This window comes from Heloderma suspectum, chromosome 5 (genome assembly GCF_057233095.1).
Source record: "Heloderma suspectum isolate Gila_16-S chromosome 5, 16-S_ref, whole genome shotgun sequence".
NCBI classification, from domain to species: domain Eukaryota; kingdom Metazoa; phylum Chordata; class Lepidosauria; order Squamata; family Helodermatidae; genus Heloderma; species Heloderma suspectum.
Window position 1 is genome coordinate 21,417,492 of NC_139462.1, and position 7,825 is coordinate 21,425,316.

General features: G+C 45.2%; 1 long non-coding RNA gene across 1 annotated transcript in view; it reads left to right on the top strand.

Moving 5' to 3' along the window:
* Positions 1–7,347, top strand: part of LOC146343681 (uncharacterized) — a 64,160-nt gene extending 56,813 nt beyond the window's left edge. The window contains exon 5 of the long non-coding RNA XR_014792563.1: positions 6,270–7,347. This is a non-coding gene — a long non-coding RNA (uncharacterized LOC146343681). The remainder of the gene's footprint in view (positions 1–6,269) is intronic.
* The last annotated feature ends 478 nt before the right edge of the window (positions 7,348–7,825 follow it).

Below are 7,825 nucleotides of genomic sequence, written 5' to 3' on the forward strand. Positions count from 1 at the left end.
AGTGATCAGTGCAGACCTTTGACAAGAGCAAACTTTCATTCCATTCGGAGCTTGCTTGGGTGGGGAGAGAAGGGGGTGTCAGAAAGACAGAAAGAGGGGGGAGGGTGGGAGAAGAGAAGAGAAGAGAGGGAAGAGTGTCAGAAAGAGAGAAGGAGTGTCAGAAACAGAGAGCAAGAAAAGGGGGTATCAGAAAGAGGGGAGTGTCAGTGAGACAGAGAAGGGGTGTCAGAAAGAGAAAGGAGAAAATGGGGTGGCAGACAGAGAGAGAGAGTGAGAAAGGGGGCCAACTCTTGGCTCTTTTTTGATAGAAAAAGCATTCCCCACCCCCTGGCCTACAGGAACCACTCTAGGAATCCTGAATACAATTGTGCATATTAAACTAGCAGCATTTTGGAGGATATTCCTCCTACCCAAGAAAGCAAAAGAGGCTAGCATTTGTGGTGGTAGGTATGCTTTGGACAAAATATGCCCCAAATTTCTTGCTCCTAATAAAAAAGAGGTGATGGGGACTTTTTCCTTGAACAATTTGAGAAGTGAATCATCGCAAACAGAAGCTGTTCAGCGGGACTGATCCTTCTCTCTCCATGGGTAAAGCAAAAAAGGGATACTGAGAAGCAAAATGCCTGTTGAAAAGGAGGTGCAGGCAGCTGCTATGAAAAGTGTAAGAACCTCGCTCTTTCCCATCCTCTTAATTTCCCTGATTGGAAGAAGAGAGGGATTGACACCAGGGCCTACAACAAGGGACAGATAGTTTGGGCACACCCCAGGAGGGGCCCACTGACAAGAGCCCCCTTGAGTCACTCCTCCTCTTCACTATTACAATTCCCTTGTGTAGCTGCCTCTAAATCTGGCCCAGGCAATGGTGGTGGTGAGAAGGAGGAGCAGCAGATGCCACTGCTACTCGCTCTCTGCCTGTCCAGAAAGCACATGGGAGCAATGGTGAGAAAGAGAAGGAGGTGCAGCAGCTGCAGCTGGACAATGAGAAGGGAGACTTACTGCTGGAGGGGGCCCACTGCAGATGCATTGCCCAAGCACCCTCAAAAACCTAGAGCGGCATTGGTTGACACCTCCTTAAATAGGTGTCCCTATAATTGGTTGAAAAGTGCTGACGCTTCCCTATAGGGCCCACCGTACTCACGTAGTACCAGGACACTAGAGAGATCTTGGTACATTGCAAATCAGTGTAGGAAAGAAAGGGGGAACATACGCTGGGGAGCCAGCCAGGGCATGTTTCAACATGCCTGAGCATTTAAGTGAGCATCCAAATGCAGTGCATTTGCTGATCCTCAGTTTGGTGATTTCATGGGGTGGGGGTGGGAGAGGAAGATCATGACAACTAACAGGAGAAGAAGGGGGAGTTTACAATTCACAAACCAATTTGTGTTGTTTCTGCAACACTGCAAAAGTGCGCCTCATGCATATGTTAATGAAATTGCATTGAAAGCTTTGGCTCCATCTCATCAGCGCTACTAGATTAGGGAGCAACAACGCAATGGGTTTACGTGTTGTTGGAAAACACCGTGGTGGGGTTGGGGACAAATCTGCAGCCTTTGCCATTCAAAATAAAATTGCAGCAGCGTAAGCAACTAGTGATAACGGGCTGGGGAAATAAGTGTGGATTGCTAAGATCAGAAGATGTACCACTACATATATAGTATCGTCTAATGGTTTGCAAGCTGGATCTGTATTACTATTTTCTAAAAAAAAAACACACCCCAATGAATCCAGGATTTGGATTTCTCACTATTTATGGGGGCAGTTTTGGTTATTCACTGCTAAGGAAAATGGACTCTGGATGTGCCTAGAGGCACTTTCTTCCTTATTGCTTCACATTTCATAGGGTTGATCTCTGCCATTCAAAGTAGACTCTGGAGCTGAGCTAGGGTGGCCACTTATGAACTGCCCAAAAGGAGGAAATGCACCACCAAAAAAGCAGGCATTGATTTGCATAACATTTGCATATGCTAATTTATAGGACTATATTCAAATTTAGAAATAATATTATAGTTTAAATTGAAATACAGTACATCCTACTATACTGTGGTAAACTGTGACCAGGTGACTTGTGTGCCTGTCTGTTCAGTCTGCTGTCCTGGTGGTCACTGTTGATGGGCAACAGTTCTTAGGGTTTATTATCTTTATACTGGAATGGGCCAGGACAGCCCTTCAAAGAGAGGACACCTTCAAATAGAGGATAGTCCTCTGGCAGTCCTTCAAAAGGATGACTGTCTTCTGTAAAAGAGGACACCTAGCCACTCTGAGCCGTGGCTTAAAGGAGAAAGTCTTGACCTCTGTCCCTTTCGCAGGGAGAGAAAAAGTTCCTGAAAATAGGGGGCAGGATTCGGCACAGCACTACTCACTCTCACACGCACACACACCATAGGCCAAGAATGCAGAACCTCCAGCCCATGGGCCTTACTTGGCCTCTGAAGGTCCTACATCCAGCCCACATGGCTTCCAGCCCACATGGCTTGGGTTCCTCCAGAGGACAGGGCCTCCTTCCCCCGTGAGGAATCCCCACTGCTGTCTCTGATCTGAGATAACAGTTGGGAGGGGAAGCAGCATGCGGGGGAGTCCCCACTGTTCTCTCCAGTCTCAGCAGGGATGCAGATGGGCGGTCAGGGACCCATGCCAGATGAGTCCCTGCCTTCATGCAATGCGTAGCATCCCCGTGGGGGTGACGTGCACCACACAAAGCCATTCGGCCAACAATGCCAATTCTATTCCACAACAGGGAGTGATGGCCATGAATTTGGATGGCTTTCAAAGGGGATCAAACACATTCATGGAGCATAAGGCTATCAGTGGCTACTAGTCCTGATGGTTGTATGCTGCCTCCAGTACCAGAGGCAGGATGGCTGTGTACACCAGTTGCTGGGGAACATGGGTGGGAGGGTGCTGTGTCCTGCTTGTGGGTTCTGATTCAGCATTGTTCTTCTTATGTTCTTATGTTCTCTCTCCTTTTTTTTTTTTGATGATGTTCTTATTGTTGGTGTTGATTAACCATCTGTATTTCCCTTGATTATTCAATGTGCACTTGATAATTCAATGTGCATATTACCAAGCTTTCTATATTGGTGCCTCCATATGCAGAAAAAAAATGACCCTACTTTTCTCACAGAGGGGCAAAACATTATCTGCAAAGAAGCTTCTCGACTGTTCTACTTGTTAAAGCTGCAGTCCTATACACACTAACCTGGGAATAAGTCCACTGAACTTGGTGGGTCTTACTTCTCAGTAGATATACAGAGATTAGGCAGGCAGGCAGGCAGGCAGGCAGGCAGGCAGGCAGGCAGGCAGGCAGGCAGGCAGATAGATAGATAGATAGATAGATAGATAGATAGATAGATAGATAGATATCCGCTCCTGGTTTCAGTCAGGACTCAGAAGCAGTCAGAACTCTAAAGGAGTGCACTTTGGATGGCTCCTTTAGAGTTCTGACTGGTTCTGATGAAAACCCAGAGTGAATTCAGTGTCCCACTCACATCGGAGCCCCAGCCTCAACTGACTTTAGGGTAGCCTTCCCCTTCCTTTTGCCCTCCAGATGTTTTGAACTCAACTCCCATCAGCCCCAGCCAGCATGGCAAATGGTCATTTTTTTCCCTACATATAGAGGCACCAATATAGAGGGTTTGGTACCAGGTTGGAGAAGGTTGCTTTGGGCTCTGTTATCCATGCCTCTGCCATTGTCCATTCCCCTCCTCTATTTCCTTCCCCATCAGTATTTTTTTTTTTACTGTAACCTCTGTTGGCAGAGACCTCTCATTTTCTTTATCTGTCTCTGTAAAGTACCATGTACATGACAGAATAATTACAATTCCATGCAGAAATGTTGTTCTATGTACCACTAGAAATGAATTAAGGAACAATAGCAGAAGAATCATGTTTAGCACCACTTGATTCAAAGGTGGAATCATTCTACTAATTCTCTCTGTGTGTGTGTGTGTGTGTGTGTATATATATATATATATGGAATGGTTTTCTTCTTAGAAGGGACAGTTAAAAGTGATAGAGGACAAAACTGTCCAGGCTTATTAAGGCGTAGCTAAGTGGACTCTATTCTTGTTTTAATGCAGTGATCTAATTAACCTTTTGGCAGAATTAAAATGACCTTGAGTTGGCCCAGCGACCTCAAATGCTTAATGCTGTTCACTTTAAACAAGCTTTTTGAGATGGTCATGAGCAACATCTGTTAAAACCGGCAAAAGGTCAAATCCATTAAAGATAGCCAGTCCGTGCATTGCTGATGACTAAACTGCATATGGCTAAAGTATATTTGGGACTGTAGTATTGACTCAGGGCCACTGATCTGATGCAGTCATGCTCAGCAATGCACTCACGTAACCCAAGATGGTGGGTTGGATCCAGATGAGCGCTTAGCAGAGTTCCGCATGTGCTGGAGGAAGGGGGTGGAGCGGTGACCTTTGCAAGTCCTCCTTCCACCTGCAGCTCTCTGTCCTCCTGAAATGCTGCTCTGGAGCGGAGGAGGCAGTGTCGGTTTTAGAGCAAGACCCCTCCCCCGGTGGGCTCCCTCCCTCCATGAGTCTACCTTCTCATCCCCAATGTCCCTGTCTGCTACTACTCCTCATCCTCTTTCTCATCATTGCTACCACTTGCTCCCTTGACAGGCATACAGCCTGTGAGCAAAGGCAGTGGCATCTGCTGCTGCTCCTTCTCACCACCACCATTGTCTGGGCCAGAGTGAGAGGCAGGTGAACAAGCAGGTTGCAAGGGAGGAGGAGCTTCCAAGGCGGTCCACCAGCTGGAAGCGGCCACCAAGAAGGCCCTCTCTCACCTTCTCACAATGATTAAAGATGCAGGAGTTCTGTCCTTTTTTGCCTTTGGCTGCCCTACATGTGAAACACTTCTGCCTACAGACCACGGCAAATACTGTTAGTCAAAGGAAACATCACTCAGCTGGGTGGACAAATACCCTGGCCTGGCATGTTTCCATATGCTCTGGTGGCATCTGTAACCAGAAAGTCTACCAATCACCCAGCCAATATGATTGGATGGGCATTGGATCCAATAGTGATGCTTGGTATTTATATAGCACCTTAAAGAGTTCAAACCAAAGTACTTAATAGCACAATCATCTGCATGTCTACTCAGAAGTAAGTCCCACTGATTTCAATAGGGCTTACTCCCATGTAAATGTGTATTAGATGCATGATCCTAGCAGTCCTTATGCTAGGACTATAAAGCACATCAGTAACCTCTTTTGCAGCTGGGGAGAATGAGGCTAAAAATGACCTGCTTAAGCCCACTTACAGTGTCATCCTATGTGCAACAACTTAGATGCAAGCCCCAGAGTTCAGTGCATGAATCCAATGCATGTCTATGTACTTGCAAGTAAACATGTATAGGATTACACTGCTGGTGAGTTAGTGGCAGAGGTAAGATTTGAATTAGGGACTTCCTGATTGATAATTCAGCTATTTAACCCCTACGCTAGAGAGAGAGAAGGGGAGAAAGAGAGAGAAGGAAGGGGGAGACAGAGAGAAAGGGGCAGAGAAAGGGGGAGCAAGAGAGAGAACGGGGAAAAGAGAGAGAAATGGAGGGGGAAGAAGGGGAGAGGCAGAGAGAGAAAAGGGGAGAGAAAGGGGGAGCAAGGAGAGAAGGGAAGAAAGAGAAAAAATGGGGGGAGGAGAGAAGGGGAGAGACAGAGAGAGAAAAGGGAGAAGGGGGACCAAGAGAGAGAAGGGGAGAAGGACAGAGAAAAGAGGAGAGAGAGAAGTGGGGAGGGAGAGAGAAGGGGGGGAAATGGAGGGGGGAGAGGAAGGGGGAACAAGAGAGAAAAGGTGACAAAGACAGAAATGGAGTGGGAGAGAGAGAGAAGGGGAGAGACAGAAAAGGGGAGCAAGAGAGACAGAAGGGGAGAGAAAGGGAAGCAAGAGAGAGAAGGGAAGCAAGAGAGAGAAAAGAGGGGAGAGAGAAAGGGGGAGAGAAGGGGAGAGAGAGAAAGGGAAAAAGAGAGAGAAAAGGAAGGAGAGAAAAGGGGACCAAGACAGAGAAAGGGAGGGACAGAAGGGGAGAGACAGAGAAGGGGAAGAGAAGGAAATGATGGATGTGTTTGTGAATGGATATATGTGCATGAGGAGGCTTTGCCTCAAAAGGCAGTATAAAATATTTTAAATAATTAAAATAGACTGTGTGTGATTGTGTATGTGTGTGTAAGAGAGGGGGGTGGCTCTGGCCCTGCTCACTTTGGGCTTCGGCCCTGGCCACTGCTAATCCCACCACTTCTTCCATGTTTTTTCTTACTGCAGAAAATCCCCTAAGGAGAGAAAAAGACCGTTGCTGCACAATCCTACTTTCTGATTGGCAGCACTAGGAACCCTCCATCTGGAAGCAACACCAGTGTCTGTGGCCCTTCAAGAAAACCACTTGCTGACCAGGATGAAAAACTAAAAGAAAAGAAAAGGAAAGGAAAAGAAGTTTCCCCTCCCATTTGACCTGAGATGAAATGTCCTAAGGTACTTCTGACTTTAGTAAAAAACAGCCTTCAGCCAACACTATCTATTGATAAGACTTATATCTATAATACCCCATAATGATCACTGAGAAGCTACTGAGTGCATATTTGGCTCCTCCGGAGCGCCGTCCATTCAGAATCCCTTAATGCATCCCATGAACAGCATGTGGGCCACCAGTGTGCTGATTTGAGCTGAAATGTTTACATCAGGCTCAATAGTATTAGCTTTATTTGGCTTAATCACTGATATCAGTGACGATGAATTCAGCAAGCTGAAACATTTCTTTTCTTTTCCTCCTGCAGCGCCAAAAGCTTTTCTCAAGGATCACTCATATAGCCCTGCTCTGTACAGTTTTCCTTCCAGAAAAAAACCCAAAAGCATTGTGATGTACTACATTAACATAGTGCATTAACATTGGTAATGTGGTAATTATTTTGCATAATCAATACCACCAAGTCCTTTTTCTTGGTGTTTATTTACATCTATTCCAGAGATGTCAGACTCCATCAAGAGCAAAACCGATTTTCTTGTCCTACATGTGCTCTCCAGATAACCTCTAATTCCCCCCTAAATCTATTTGTGTTCTGCTTATCCCCCCCCCAGTTGGTTCTGCCACCTTAAGCATTGAGGTCTTAGGTGTGTAAAACAAGCCTTTTAGTGCACCAAGGCATGAAAGAACAGGCCCGCTCTGATATTAATTGCTGTTACTCTGATGATTATTTATGATAATTATTTATTTTCCAAGCCGTTTCTGTTTATGATGTGATGCATTTGAGCCCCAAGCACATTAGGTGCATTATTCATTGGCTACATTTGTCAGAACATGCATGTGTATAAAGAACTAATGATCCATATTAAATTAATGATGCTATAAAAAAGAAAAATGCGCCCCTATACCATGAAGCTTAGGAAGGCAACTCCAAGTCTTAGAGAAACCACAAGAAGGGGGAAAATCTAATCAGATGAAGCATTGGACTGTTCTGCTCTCCAAAATTTCATTTCTCGAAATGCGCTTGTACACAATGTTGGTTTTTATTAAAACAAATTAATTCAGTCATTAAGGAATCATACGGCAAGTGTCTCATAAGTCAGGACCTTCAGTGTAACAAATTGATTAAATGACTGTGTAATAGTCTCTTTAAACAAATCTAGTGTAACAAGTTAATAGATCTGCTCAATTACCATGCTGGGGTAGTGAGGATGTGGGCAACATGCTCATTAAACCTGGGAGATTGTTCTAGAGGGTTTTCTGTACATTCCTTTCTTTTTTTAAAAAAATAAATAAATAAAATAAAACCCCACCGGAAATTGATTGCTAACCTGGCAATTAATATTAAAAAAGCAGGTTT